Raw genomic sequence first — 14,289 nt, 5'->3', positions numbered from 1 at the left:
CCTGCTTGGGATTCTGTGCCTCCCTCTCTCTCTGAGCACCCCTCTCACGCTCTGTCTGTCTCTTTCTCACTCTCTCTCAAAAATAAACATTAAAAAATTTTAAAAAAAAACCTATAATGGTCACAGTGCTGGATGTGTGAAGGAAGAAATAGGAACAGAAATGCCCAATGAGGAGAAGCCAAAATGTGAAGAAGTGATGACAACAAAATGGAGACCTTGTGTGTGTGTGAGATGAACTATTAAAGTATTATCAAGATGCAGTGGAATAAGTTAGGCATGGGAAGTTTAGAGGCGGAAGAGCAAAAACTCATAACGTTTTTGTACTGTCAGGGAGCAAGACTTCCTGTCGCCTCTAAGGATCCTTTTAGCTGGACTAAGAATCGAATTGACATGAGACAGATTAACAGGAGGAAATTAAATTTAATAGAGTGTCTATGGGGAACCCACACAGACGTGGAAATTGCAAAGACAGGCAAAATGAGGTCTGCATGTCATCGTGAAATCAGGAAAAGGGACTTTAGTCTGGGACTTCAGGGGAAAGGAATGTACTTCACAGGGCAGTAGGAACAGGAGTGAATGTTTGGTAATTAGATGTTTGCCCCACCATATAGATAGGTCACGCAGACAAAATGTATCTCTGCTAACTGTTCTGGGAAAGTCCTCAATTTGCACCCTTCTGTGTAGTTAAGGGAGCGGCCAGAGTTTCTCTTGAGTGGGTGGGGTCTCCATTGCCCTCAGCTCAGAATAATCGTCATGCCAGAGTGGCCCATCCTGGGGCTGCCTGCCCTTGGCTCTTACAGTCCAAGAGATACACATTACAGGTGAATTTTAGAAGAAGGAAGAGGAGGAGAAGGAGGGAAGGATGGTGAGGGGTGGAGAGGGACAGCAGCCACAATGGCAGTGACAATGAGACCAGTCTGACAATGGCAACGACAATGAGAAAGGCCTGATAACAAGTTCAGTTGCTTTGAGCACGTGGCTCTGGAGACACAGTGTAGAGCAGCCTCTGCAGACTAGCTAGCGGTTCGCAAGTCCACGGGAACTGTGGCCAGGGCTCCTCCTGGAGGCAGGGTCCTTCCAGCCATGGGCAGCGCTTAAAGTTCACTCTCTGCTCGGCACTGTACTAGGTGGTTTGCATTCGTTACATCATTTAAGTGTTAGAACGATATTATGAGAGAGAAACAATTATTGTCCTCATTTAACCAATGAGGAAATTAAAGAAAAAAGAGATTAAGTAACTCACTTAAACTAGTGCGTGCCAGTGCTGGGATTTAAACCAAGGCAGTCATATTCCAGTCATAGTCCCATTCTGTGGACAACTCTGTTGTACTGCCTGTCACACTAAATTAGAAGTGGGAATATTTTTTTTTTAATGTTTTTATTTATTTCTAGGAGCGAGAGAGAGACACAGTGTGAGGAGGGGAGGGTCAGAGAGAGAGGGAGTCACAGACTGAAACAGGCTCCAGGCTCTGAGCTGGCAGTCAGCACAGAGCCCGACGCGGGGCTCGAATCCACGAACCGCGAGATCATGACCTAAGTGAAAGTCGGACGCTTAACCGACTAAGCCACCCAGGCGCCCCAAGAAGTGGGAATATTTTTTAATGAAAGTTTTAATTAATATCCACTCAACCCTCTGACCTCCGGCCAATTGGGCAGGGTAGGGACAGATCAGTGCATCTCGTTTTGAAGCATTGCCATCAGGGTTGATCAAATTCAGTGAAAACAATAGGAATTAAAAGAGTCCCTTTCAATCTGATAAAAACAAAAACCAAACCAAACAAGTAGTAATGTCTTATATCATTTTAGCAATGCATATGATCTCATATTTTTACAAACATCCTGGCATCAGAGAGGACTATTAATACTCAGTTTATAGATGAAAAATACAAATAACACTCAGTGAGGTTGGAATTTGTTCAGGGGCACTATTTCTAAAAAATAATGGAGAAGTTCTTAACAATGGGTCTTTCATCACATCATGTTCTCTTTCATTAGTGCCATGCTGGAAATTCACATCTGTTGAAAAAAAATGTCAGCAAGCATATATGGAATTCCCTACATGAGGTAAAGATAATGAATTTAATTATGAAAGCCACTGATGAGAAATCATGGGAGACACTCTTTCCCAGGGCCATCCCTCCCCGCTTGCTCTCTTGGGGACTGTCTGTCCTTGTTGGACAGTAGAAACTTAGGGTTACAGATGATTTCACTGGCTTTTTGCATACCTAAACCCCTCTGATCTATAAAAGTTACAACTAAAAGGAAGTAGGACTCCTTAGTTCTCCCAACCTCTTCTCATTCTGTCAAAATTCTCTGGGTCTACTGGAAGAAATTCAGTAGTATCATGTGATTTCAGGAGTGATACTCAAAATTTTGAACAGTTGGTATGGTTCAGACCCCCACCAACCACACAGAGGCTGGCCATGGAGCCCAAGCTATTCCTTCAGTTGTTGGGTCATGGTAAGTGCAGGGAAAGCACCAGGCATTCAGGAGATGGGTGGGTTGGAAGGGAGAGTCCTTGAGTGGTTTGGGACAATGGACACTTAATCACTGGAAAAAATATTTTAATATTTTAACACCAGTATGTGTCTACCAGTATGCACTAGCTAAATATTAACACTTGTTGGGTTCCTTGAGAGCAGAGTCTATGGTCTACTTATTCAACATCACAGATCCAAAAGCCTCAATCTACAATTCTGAAACCCACAAAAACTGAAAAAATTAAAATTGTCTCTGTTACTTATTTAGCTGCAAAACCTTGTCTACCTTGATAAGAGGCCATTTATGAACTTCATTATTCCTAAGTGAATAGTCATGATTTTCGCTGCTAACACATTAATGTGTTTGATTATAGGATACTGTTCAGGGTTCCTCTGGGAGTATTTTTTAGTGGAAGATGCATGCACTGTTTCACTTCCCTAAAATATGCATAATTCTGCATTCAGAAGTACATCTGGTCCTAAGAGCTGGAATAAAGGGCTATGTGCAGATACCATTTAGCATAGTGTATTCTCTGGGACAAAATGGCTTTGAACACCACATTCTACATTGTTGAATGTGTATGGCTTTCAAAATTTTGCTTTGATAAGAAAAAAATGGTGAAGAGAGTAGAAAAACCAGCTTCTGCTCAGCTTTAGTTTTGTACACCTAGTTTATCTTAGTCAGAACCAATAGTATCAGTAGGATTTATACCACCTCATTGTCTCCTCCATAAAGGACAGCACCAGTCATTCACACATGGACTGTTTCCACACCTAGATCCTAAACAACAGGACCATGTGACTCATTCTGCACTTCTGTAACTCCTTGTGGTCATATGTAGAGCCCAACATGTAGAAAATATTCACAAACTTTTACATTAGTTATGATGTTAAAAGGAAGATCAATGTCAGTTCAGGAAACAGTGCACTCCCTTTGCCCAGAAATGTTTCCAGTGTTCAAAAATACTCCGACAATACATTGTGAATAGTCAAATTGCCTTTTATGTGCTTAAAATGATTAAAAATATATAAGATGTTAGCCTTTAACACTACCAGAAATTGTCTCATTGGAATAATGTGAAAGAAATATCATTAAAGATTAAAAAGAGAAAGATAAGAAATCCCCATGTTTAATAACTGATTCACATGAATATTTCTGCAGGATGACTTCTCTTGAACTCGCTGGAAACTTACCAGGTTTTATCAATGAAGCACTCTCATCAAATCACACTCACCTAACTTGGACGGGAAACAACATGAAGCTCAGAAAAACAGGAGGTGGGAAAAGTAAAGGAGGGCTTGAAATCTAAAAAGATTTGAAGGCAGATTGGGGGGCAGAGAATATTCTCCATGGTTGTGAGGGATGTATGAGAGTGCGGTTGAGGGGGTCAACAACCTAAAAGGCTTAGAAGTTCTGGCAGTGAGAGACTAGAGTGCTGACCTGAGTGAAGAATGAATTAGGAAGCAAGCAAATCGCCTGGAAGACCATTGCAAGAAGGCAGGTTAGGTGTGATGAGAGACTGAACCCGAGAGTGATAGTGAGGAGGGAGAAGTTGAAAAGATATAGAATATAATACATTTCTTGTGTTGCCCTTTCTGTTTAGATCTTAGAATCACACTAATTCACAATGGGATAGTGACTCAGGGCTGCTGGGCTGGAGACTGAGAGATTTTGCCTCTTTTAGCATATTTCTACATGTTTATAGAGAGGAAACCCAGAAGACTGATAAGCATATGCAAGGCAGTGGTTAGAAACGTTTTGTGAATGTTTCATGAGGGACTGAAGACAGGCAGCCGCCCTTACGCAATTGTCAAAATCTGATGTGTTTCANGGGGGGGGGGAGAGCAAAAGAATAATGTGCAGCCTTGCCCTTGGTGAGGCCTGACTACAGAAGCACTGGTGTTCCTTTTTTAATCAAAGCATCATTATTCTTCTTGATAAACTCAGAGAGTAATGGAAACTGCATTGAAGAAGGGAGACTACAATTTTACGAGGTCCCTTTTTGCTGTGCTGAAAACAAGTAAAAGATAACATTTCATAGAAGTCACTTGCACTTTACCATAATCCATCAGGCTATTAAATATTTCTTTGAGGATAAAATTCTAAGGTTATTAATCTATATAAAACCAAGTTCTTTAGCCTTGAGGAAAGCTGAGAAAATTTCCCAAGGGAACTTCTACTCTTCTCGAAGCCTGAAGAGAAGAACCCATTGAGATTTTTATTAATAAACTTTTAAATAAAATAATGCATTTTGTTTTTAAATGAAATAGCCCTTCAATTAGGTTTCTTGATGTATTCTGTCTCTGCTGGGAAGGACTTGTTAGAGCTTTGGTGATTTTAATAATTTAAAAACATATCAAGAACTTAATAAATACCTGTCTACCTATCCACTTAAAATTTCCTTTACTGTCTGCTTAAATATATTGACATTGAGAGGTGTTACTCCATTGCATTTTATAGTGATTCTTATAAAAACCTTAATGTAGCTAAGTTGTAGCTACATTATGTAGCTATTACTGATGATATAAAAATAAAAATTATTTCTTGATGTGTGTTTCATGAAAAATGAGGTTACATATTTGAGTTTGGGGTGAGTATATTGTTTGTAGTAGTATTGTTCTGTGACTTTGGGCATTTCACAGATAGGCCTCAGTATTTCTGTCAGTAAAATTAAGAACTAGTAAGAGTGATTTTGCCCTCAAGGTATGCAGTATATATTCTGGGCACATTAATTTTTTCCATCATAATTAAAGTTCCAGTAATAGCACCTATTGTGAGGAATACTGATAAATCCATTTATGGCATATTACTTGTAATTAATAAATATATTTTAATGAGTATTCTTTTATTAATTTTTCTGGGGCTTACCCCCAATAAACTGACTATGTACTATAACTTCAATCCTTCTAGACAGAGACAATGAAAAAAAACCTAAAGTCAAAGATATCTTTTACAACTGAAAAATCCAGCATCACAGATAAAAGTACTTTCTAATAAACTATCAAGTGATTCTGGAAATGCAGGTAGGCTTTTTGGATAGGCTTTCTTTACAGTGTCTGTTAGTGATTCTTATGACCTTCTGATTCAATGATAAAAACGTAAACTCAAGATTTTACTGTCAACATTGAATCGTGAAGTTCTGACCACTGGGAAACACTGTTGGGGAAGCTTATCCAAAGAGGAAATAATTCTGCAGTGCACTTTGTAAGATGACCTTTACAAGTGCTTTTTGTTACAGTGCCCTTACTCATTTGGAAGTGATGGGATTTAAATCGGTTATTGAAATGCCTCTTTAATATCTATTCTTAATCTTTTGAAATGAAAGAAATTTATCAGTTAAGTATGTCCAAACAAATCTGCATTATACTTGTTTCAGTTTCAAGTTAGAGAAATCACTGATTTGAAGAACCTTCTCTAAAATGCCTTCTTAACTCAAATCTTCATCTCAAATTTTCAAATTTTTTAAAAAAATAGAGTAGTAATTTCAGTCTGCCTGTCCATCCTCATTCTTTCAGTTTTTGTTGAGCTATAAGGCATATATATATATATATGCATATATATACATACATATATAGTCTTGTCATATTAGCTATTATCCCTTATTTAAAGACATTTATTTACCCTTACATATTTGAGACTTACACTTCCGGTCTCTGGAAGCAGATCGGATTTTTCAAAACTTAAACATCTTTGTTGGGTCCCCGAATCTTACAAGTTTTTGGCTTTTTCAAGCAATGATATACTACTTGGTATGTGAGACTGCCGTTACTGTGGGTTCGTACCAGTTCTATTCAGCATTTATTTAATGAGCATCTTCTGTAAATCCAGTATTGTGTTAGACTCTATATGAGACCAAAAGAGAAAAAAAAGCACTGGGCTCTTCATAACTCTTCATCTGGGGTGTGTTCCCTCTGCAGCTGCCTTTCACTTACTTGAGTTCATCATCTCCCCACCACGACCACCTCTCTTCCCCAGTTTTCAAGCTACACTCACATCTGCAGCAAGAGTATCAATAACTGCACGAGGAACCTAAGCTTCCTATTAAATTGTGTTCCTCATGGGGGTGCCTGGGTGGCTCAGTTGGTTGGGGGGCCGACTTCGGCTCAGATCATGATCTTGCGGTCCGTGGGTTCGAGCCCTGTGTCGGGCTCTGTGCTGACAGCTAGCTCAGAGCCTGGAGCCTGTTTTGGACTCTTGTGTCTCCCTCTCTCTCTGCCCCTCCCCTTCTTACGCTGTCTCTCTCTCAGAAATAAATAAAAAACATTAAAAAATTTTTAAAAATAATAAACTGTGTTCCTCAGATGTCAGATACAGTAGTGTGATCAGCATGGCTGGGTCCTCCCACCCTGCACCAAACATAGATCGTGTATAGTCAGAGCAAGGACTTGAACAGGAGCGATACCGTGTACTTCTGTGGTCTTTGAATCCAAATACCACCTCCCTCCCAGGCTAAGTAACTTCACTGCAGTGATTAGCCTTAGTCAGCCTGGTAAACTACCAAATAAATAAATAATCTGGAATAATGATTCCCCTCACCTTTACCCCTGTGAGTGGTACAGCCTCTCCTAGATGTGCTCTATTCTCAGCCTTTCTTTCAGCTTGGACAGTTTTTCCATTTTCCCAATTCAATACAAGTAACTTTTGCCTGAGTCCAACCATCAATCAGTCTGACCTGTTGAGCCGAGACACAGAAATTATTGTGTTATCTTGTTCCTGGGATTGGAGCCTCTCTTTCCAGTGGTCCCTGGACTCAGATTACATAAATTTTTCACACTGAGCCATCTGCTGGTTCGCAATGGGGATTAATAACTTGAGAGTTTCCTTTAACATAGGGAGAAAAAAAATTCAAAGTTGAAATCAAATCCACCAACGAGAGCAAATTCCTGACATGGAGGTAGGAGGTGAGTTCCTTACCTTTCAAGCATCATCTTCCTTTGCAAATCAGTCTGTACTCCCAAGAAATGTCACCCTTTAATAATGTCAGCCTTCTTCCAGCCCCCCAGACTTCGAACTGCAAAGTCATTTGTGGTTCCTCTTCTTCTTTCTTGTCCTGTAGCCACTTACTTTCCAAGATCTAATTGTCTATGCTTGTCATTTCCACTGCATAATGATCGTGTAGCTCCCTTTGCCTTCCATGTCATATATCATTCTTTCAATTGTTCGTCCAAACTCCATGTTTTCGACCCCAGTCCATCTTGCGTATAGCCAATCTTTACTAAGTATTACGGTAATAATATGAATGTACTGTTCAGAAGTTTCCGATGGTTTCATTTTTCCCCACATAATTAAGAGTAACCTAGTTTTAGATAGTGACCTTGCTGATTATAGCCTTGCTCTATGCCTTTTACCTTATTTCTCAGTTATTGAAATTTTGTCTTCTTAATCCACCGAAGCTGGCCTGCTCACTGTCCCCAGAACATTTATTCTCATGAATCTCCATTCACTATATTTTTAGTTAGGATCTGTGCATGGGACGGATTGCAAATTTAAATTGGATGATCTGGAAAGTTTTAATAGAATAATGCTTACAAAAGTATGGACAGAGGTAAGGAAACCTCTTACCTTTGTAAGGTAATCCCCTGGAGCTAGTATCAGTGGGGATTGTTACCATGGCTAGATCAAAAAGGATCACAGGAAGAAGTAAATGCCTTGAAGTAAAGGGAGATTCATGCTGTTAGGATGAGCAGAAGAATGTTGGTGATTTGTGGAAGATCATAGCCAGCCTGAGGCAATCCCACAGGGAAGGAGCCAGGAGAATCGATGCCCTAACATTACCTTCCTCCCTCCTCTTATCTCATCGTGGGAGTCTCATGTGGCTGTGCCACCAAAAGACTATTGGAAAGGGGGTGTAGTGTGTTAAGTTGCCTAAAAGGGTCAGCCTGCTGACACACAGAGGGGCATGAAGGAATATGAACATTTTGTAGCAAAACCCAGGAGACATCTAATGTGTTTATTTTGTTTCCCTTGATTTGTTTTTACCTTTATATTACCCTGCTACCTATCCACTTTATTTTTATATTTACATACAATGAATACAGTCTCTTACTGGTGCACGGTTTTATGAGCCTTACAAGTGTACAGAGTTGTGCAAGTACTATGACAATCAGAATACAGAACATTCCATCATCCCCCTCAACCTCCTCATCTAGTCACCTGTTCTCCCAGACCCCCGGCCTGGTCACCAGTGACATTTTCCCCTCCCTTGTAGTTGTATCTATTCCACACCATCATACAAATAGAATTATACAGTGCATAGCTTTTAAAGTATGGCTTCTTTTCCTTATCAAAGCATACTTGAGATTCATCCTCCTGGTATGTATCAATTGTTCATTTGTTTTGAATCACTGAGAAGTATTTCATTAATTTCATTATATTATTTCATTATACTTGCCACATTAAAAACATCCATCTACCAATGGAAGGACATGAGGACATTTTCCATTTGGGGATGATTATGAATAAGTGACTATAAGCTTTCATATACAGGTTTTGTGTGCATCTCACCTAGGAGTGATATTGCTGGGTCATGCGTAAGTGATGTTTTACTTTACGGAGTTAACCGTGGCATTTTGCATTTGCATTGAGTAATGTTTGGGTTTTCTCTTGCTTCACATTCTCATTAGTGCTTGCTATTGTCATTTTGTTTGTTTTGTTTCATTTTTTGATCATTCTAGTATTTGTAAAGGAGTATCTCATTGTGATTTAGATTTCTAATTCTTTTTTAATTTTTTAGTTTTTTGAGAGAAAGAGAGAGAGAGAGAGAGAGCAAGTTGGGCAGAGGGGGCACAGGGAGAGAGACAGAATCCCAAACAGGCTCTATGCTCAGCACAGAGCCCAATGTGGGGCTCGATCCCATGACCCTGGGACCATGACCTGAGCTAGAATCAAGAGTCAGACTCTCAAATGACCAAGCTATCCAGGCCCCTCTCTGATTCTTGATGACTAATGACGTGGAGATTCTTTTAGTGTGCTTATTTGATATTCACATACATTTTTTGTGGACCTGTCCAAAATTTTTGTTCATTTTTTCTTTTTTAAAATTTTTAAAAATGTTTTATTTATTTCTGAAAGAGAGAGAGAGACAGACAGACAGACAGAGTGAGCAGGGGAGGGTCAGAGAGAGAGAGGGAGACAGAGAATCTGAAACAGGCTCCAGGCTCTGAGCTGGCTGTCAGCACAGAGCCCGATGTGGGGCTTGAACCCATGAACCGTGTCATCATGACCTGAGCCAAAGTCGGACGCTCAACCGACTGAGCCACCCAGGCACCCCTGTTCATTTTTTCTTACTAGACTGCCTGTTTTCTTATTATTTTGATAGTTATGTGCATATTTGAATGCATCACATATATTGCTTACAAATATTTCTCATGATCTGAAGCTTATCTTTTCATTCACAATAGTGGCTTTTAAGAAGAAGAAGAGCAACAGTTTATAATATTGACCTATAAAAAGGGAATTAACCATAAAATAGAGGATTTTTTTAAATCAAAAGAAACATGCTTTATAATACTGTTTGTATATGTTTGAAAAACTAGATGAAACACATAGTCTTTTAGAAGAAGTGCATTTCACCAAATTTGACCTCAGAACAATTACCAAAGAAGAAATAGAAGACATGGCAAACAACACCAACAGAAAAGCACTAGGCCCAGATGGTTTTGAGGGAGAATTCTGACAAATGTTTAAAGATTAGATAATCCTACTGTTACTTAAACTATTTGAAAGCATGGAAAAAGAAGAACATTTGGCAATTTTATTAAGATTTCCTTCAAAATAATTCAGGGAAAGCAGGTGGAGGGCTGGTGGAAGTATGTAAATGGAACAATACTTATCTTGAGTGAAGAGCTATTAAAGCTCGGTGATGGGTACATGAGGGGCAGTTGTGCTCCTCTCTGTAGATTGGAATTATCTGGCATGTTGCGTAAGTATGGTGTTTAGTAAACTCATAATTTTGCATGAATATATAAGCATTTCTGAATGTTATTAAAAATAACAGCCAAGATAATAATCACAAATGGCATAGCAAAAAAATCAAAATCCCACCAATAAGAGGAGACTTGAGCAAGATATTGGCAAGCCAAGACAAGTAAGTAATTGGAACAAAACTTAATAAGAAAGGATATTCAAATTCTAACATATAAAAATAGGCCTGGGGTGCCTGGGTGGCCCAGTCAGTTGAGTGTCTGGCTCTTGATTTCAGCTCAGGTCATGATCTCCTGGTTCATGGGATTTAGCTCTGCATCAGGCTCTGTGCTGACAGTGCAGAGGTTGCTTGAGATTCTCTCTCTCCCTCTATCTCTACCCTTTCCCTGCTCCACACACATGCATGTAGTAAGTACATTCTCCCTCAAAAATAAGTAAACTTAAAAAAATAATAAACCAAATCTGAATATGTTTCATTAAAAATGAGTAATGCAAACAGTATTCACTGATCATAAACAGAAATAAATAAACAGAAATTAATTTTTAAAGAGGGTAGAAAGTCTTTGTAACCAGTATTTTATTTTATTATTATTTTTAATGTTTATTTATTTTTGAGAAAGAAAGAGAGTAGGCTAGAAGCAGAAAGCCTGATGCAGGGCTGGAACTCATCAACCGTGAGATTGTGACCTGAGCCAAAGTTGGGCACTTAACAGACTGAAGTATCCAGGAGCCCCTTCCTTATTTTAAAACTTCCTTATAAACATCTCTTGAATCAAAGAGGGGAAGTTAAAATTGAAGGATTTCTTTTAGAAATTATAAAAACTATACAAAAATCTGTAGAATCAATTAAAACAATGTTCAGGGACCAATTCATGGCTTTTAATACAAATAATAAAAATGTGAAGGAGAGATCCACTTCACAGAGCAAGAAAAAGAAAAAAATAAATATGAAAAAAGAATAAAGAAAGAAAGAGAAAAGAAGAAATTAACAAATCAGAAAACAAGAACATACACATAAATACACAAGCTGGTGTTTTGAACTAACCAACCTAACAGACAAATCAGTAGCTAACATAATCAAGAAAGAAAGGAGAGAAACATAAATACACAAAATAAAAATTGGCAGGGAAAGTATCTTCTGAAATTACAGGAGTGTGAAGTAAATTCCTCAGAGAAGACTTTACACAGTTCTTTGTAAATCGGTTTGAAAACTCAGATGAACCAAGCTGAATTTCTGCAAAAACAAAATTGCCAAAACCAACCCCAAGAAGAAGAGAAGGTTGGAATGTCAATGTCCTTAGAAGAAACAGAGAACTATATCAAAGTGTTACACCCCAGAAAGGACACAGAGACTTCTAGAACAAATAGATGCTATTGCTGCTTAAACTGTTCCAGGGTTTATAAAATAAGGAAAACGCTCAAATTAATTTTATGAAGGGAAAACCCGATCTGGTGATGATTCCAACAACAATTGCACGACCAAATCACAGATTAATCACACAGGTATTGATGAAGGTTCTAAAAAATCATTAGTAAATAGAATCCAACAGTACCATAAAAAAGATACATCATGGCTAAGCGGGGTTTGTTCCAGGAAAATGAAGACAAATCAACATCTTAATTAAGATGGAAACATCATTCACACTGTCACTAAAATCATGAACAAGGCAAGAGTTACTAAAATATCCATTACCACAAATTATTATTTTGGAAGAATTAGCTAATCCTTCAGACAAGATCTATAATTTGAGGCATAACAATTACAAGAAAGGAAAAAAATATCTATAGATTTTATAGTAGTATACCTAGCAAACCAAAGACAATCAGTGAAAAACTGAATCTAAACAACAAGAGAATCAGTAATTTAGCAGGTTATGAAGTTAAAATACAAAAGTCAGTTGCTCTCTTATAGACCAAAATCAACAATGCATAAAGTGTGTCAGAAGAGAAAATCACCACTTACTATATCCAAAATTACAGAAGTTCTGCCCATTTGATTGAACTCATTTTTTTTCCTGCTTTTCAGTGGTATCTTAGATTTTTCCTCATTTAGACTTTGCATGTGTATTTTTAAAAATATTTTTGAATATTTAGTGCTGCTGTTTCTGAAATAACACAATCGAAAGATGTATTTCCAAAGTTAATGTGTAAATTTCAGGTGGTCGCACGTTCCAACAAGCTTAATTTTATTTTCTCGGTCTGGAGCTATGTAAGCTAATTCTAGAATTAATCAAATTTTAAAATACATAAATAAGAACCTTCCAGAAAACCCTGGAACATTAGGATAATTGAGTTGAAGGGGCTAACCATTTAAAAACATAAAACCTCTAAAATTAAGAGTATAGCTTATAGGGTCACCTGGGTGTCTCAGTCAGTTGAGTGTCAGGCTCTGGCTCAGGACAGGATCTTATGGTTTATAAGTTCGAGCCCCGCATTGGGCTAACCGCTCTCAGCGCAGAGCCCACTTCAGATCCTCTGTCCACCTCTCTCTGCCCCTCCCCTACTCATTATTTTTCCTCTCTCTCTCTCAAAAATAAACATTAAAAAAGAAGAAAAAGAATATAGCTCATAAATAGATTGACACGCCAGTAAAACAGAATGGAGTCTAAAACCAACTAAAATCTATGTGGAAAATGTGCAATCTCAAGTACTGAGAAGAAGATGGAATTTTTAGCCATTAGTTTGGAACACGTAAGTAGCCATTTAGAACAAGGTAATTTAGAAATTATACCTCACACAACCCACTTCAATCAACTAAAAATGTTTGGAAACCTAAATGTATAAATTAAATTGTACAAGTACTAGGGGAAAATGAGTGAACTATTTTATAACATGGTAGGAGAGACTACCTTTCCAACTAAGGTTCAAAATCCAATAAAGGGGAAATAATTGAACAGTTTCATTTTAAACTTTCATGACACAATAATACACTGCAACTCTTATAAGAAGACAAATGAGAAAAACTTGCAACTAAATAACCACAGATGAAGATGCAAATTTTGTAATGTGTTAACAGGTCTAAAGAATCAAGAAAAGAGCTCCACAGATGTGTCCCCAGCAATACAACCATAACTCGTGAATATTAGTTACACACACACACACACACACACACACACACACACATTCTCTGGAAATTGGTTTAAGGGTATATAGAAAATGAAGAAACATCTTTTTAAAAAAAAATATACTAAATCTTGGTTAGAGCAGAGTCTGTCGCTTGACCTGACCTGCTTCCTTCCTCCCCACAGACTCCGCAAGAGGGACACTGCACTCCACAGACGAATGTGGTTCGGAATGTAGTTAAGAACACTTCCTATTGTCTTCCCAGCTCCAGGTTTCAGGGGCTAAATTCCAAGCAAGCCTAGGAGGTTGGAGCTTTCTTCGACCTGCCCCCTACCTAATGGGGCCAAGTTTCTGCTCTCGTTCTGGCAGGTACTAATCACCTTCCCCCTGAATCATTCATACCAGGAGGATCAAAGCTGGCAGAGGCAAGCTAAGATCACCTACGCCTGCTGCCTCCGCCCAGCATCCTGCTCATAAATCAGGAGCGTCCCAGCCCAAGGACAGTGCTGAGAGATTTTGCGAAGAGAGCAAATCCGGTCAGGGCTCTGAAGCTTTACGCAATGAAACAGACTTTATTTGGAGCTGAGAGTGGAGTATTCAGGCCTAAAGCTGCTTTAAAAAAACAATGGAGATTTTTTTTTTTTAAGTTTATTTATTTTGAGAGCGAGAGAGCGAGAGCGCACAAGCTGGGGAGGAGCAGAGAGAATCCCAAGCAGGCCCTGGACTGACAGTGAGGAGCCTGACGTAGCGCTCCAACTCACCAACCGTGAGATCATGACTGGAGCAGAAACCAAGAGCCTGACACTTAATGGACTGACCACC

The 14,289-nt window shown here is 38.7% G+C and overlaps 1 long non-coding RNA gene across 1 annotated transcript in view; it reads left to right on the top strand.

Moving 5' to 3' along the window:
• The window catches only part of LOC144221372 (uncharacterized), a 103,347-nt gene that overhangs the window by 73,006 nt on the left and 16,052 nt on the right, over nucleotides 1-14,289 (top strand). The window contains exons 2-3 of the long non-coding RNA XR_013332051.1: nucleotides 1,996-2,064; nucleotides 3,643-3,758. This is a non-coding gene — a long non-coding RNA (uncharacterized LOC144221372). The remainder of the gene's footprint in view (nucleotides 1-1,995; nucleotides 2,065-3,642; nucleotides 3,759-14,289) is intronic.

This window comes from Crocuta crocuta, unplaced genomic scaffold, assembly GCF_008692635.1.
Source record: "Crocuta crocuta isolate KB4526 unplaced genomic scaffold, BGI_CrCroc_1.0 scaffold20, whole genome shotgun sequence".
Taxonomy (NCBI): domain Eukaryota; kingdom Metazoa; phylum Chordata; class Mammalia; order Carnivora; family Hyaenidae; genus Crocuta; species Crocuta crocuta.
Note: the sequence above shows the minus strand (reverse complement) of the source record. Positions and strands in the feature narration are given on the sequence as shown.